Consider the following 1,690-nt stretch of genomic DNA (forward strand, 5'->3'; position numbering starts at 1 on the left):
CCATGTTGTCGTTGTGGTTGTTGGTCACGTTTATGTTCCCTGACAATGATGAAAATCTACAGAACAGAGAAAGCTTAATATCACACACAAAAAACCCAAACAGTTGCTCCGATGGAAAAAAAAGAATAATGCGAAAGGAAAGAAAAGGAAGAAACAGGGAAGTAACACAGAGAGAAAAGAACGGGAGAAAGAAGAAGAGTGACAAATGGGATTACAACAAAAGTAAAATTTCCTTTTGGAGTTGCATGTTGAATTGAACTTCCTTATGCGATTGTATGTTTTGAGGCTATGAACGCACATGTTGACGTAATAGTCTGCGCTGTAATGTCCGTATTTAACGGTACATGCTATCTTTAAGTCCCTAATCTGGCAATGCCGCGTTTTCGGTCCCAGTGATTGGATTTGTCTCTTTCCCAATGGACAAGACATGGCAAATTTGTGAAATTATCGCATTATCTTCTTTATGTAAATGCTAAATAAGAAAACGACAATTTTGTTTGTCAATGAAGTTGTTACATTTTGAATAAGAGTCATTTCAATATTTGCTTCAGGGAGAACGCGCCCCGGGGACAGATATTTGGACTCTCAAACTTTTACAATTCCTTTCTGATATACCACATGTGGGGGTTCATTTTAAAGCTCTTGGTGTAAGAAAACTTTTCACCTACTTAGTTTTTCGAAATTCAAAAATTTCATTTTTCTCAATAGAGTTAACACAGGCCATTTTGAAGTTTAAATATCCGTAAATCTTATTTGTTTCCTAGTACCAAACTTTGCACGGTGACCCAATCTTGATTTTGAAAGAGAATGGTTGAAAGATTCCTCAGGGAAATTTTGCGCAAAAGTTTAAGTCTTTCACTTTCGAGGTGCGAACTAACTTAATACGATTTTCATCACTATTTTGAATGTCTTCTGCCCTTGCCATTAAAGAATTAGAATAGATAATGCAGAAGAAAATTGTCGTTTTTCTACATTACCCTAGTTTCAAATGAGTACCCCTTCATCCTTCGAGTAAACTATTACTAAATACTAACCTTTAGATTCTCTGCTTTTTGAAAATATATAGTATGAGTGTTTTTTTGTCACCTTTGATAAGAAATATTGCTTGGGAAAAAGTGTGATGGTCAAGTCAGTATTATGTTCCTACCTAGGGGTACCAGCTGTTATCAACTGTGTGCAATGCCATGTTTCTGGAGCAGGCAATCATGTTGAAACCAGACCGAGAGATTCAAACAAACAAACAAACAAACAAGTAAACAAATCCAGACATAAGCAAAGCGTAAATCCTTAACTTTGCCTTGATGCCAATCTAGGAAAACAATAATGATATCGAGATTTAATGGTTGTTCAGCCAGACTGCAGAATATCAGGTTCACTCTGCAGTGCATATACAATTCAACATTATCTTAGGGGGTATACCCCGGTACTTTCGTATTTATTTATTTACCACGAAAGAAACCCTCAGTTTCAGCATTTATTTCTGTTGTGAGAAGGATGCGATAATGTTTTTTTCCCTCTGGTGTGCCAATTCATGTTGTAATTGGTCGCACTTAGTCTCTGCAAGAAGATGACCCTTTTTGTCTAATAAATAATATTTCGTCCCGTTTTCGCCACAATTTTTGTTCAATTTAGTTTTGCCGGCCTGCTTGATGATCGCTACTCTGTGATTGTAGTGAGGTTCTTTGCCTTC

Source organism: Ptychodera flava, chromosome 18 (genome assembly GCF_041260155.1).
Source record: "Ptychodera flava strain L36383 chromosome 18, AS_Pfla_20210202, whole genome shotgun sequence".
NCBI lineage: Eukaryota > Metazoa > Hemichordata > Enteropneusta > Ptychoderidae > Ptychodera > Ptychodera flava.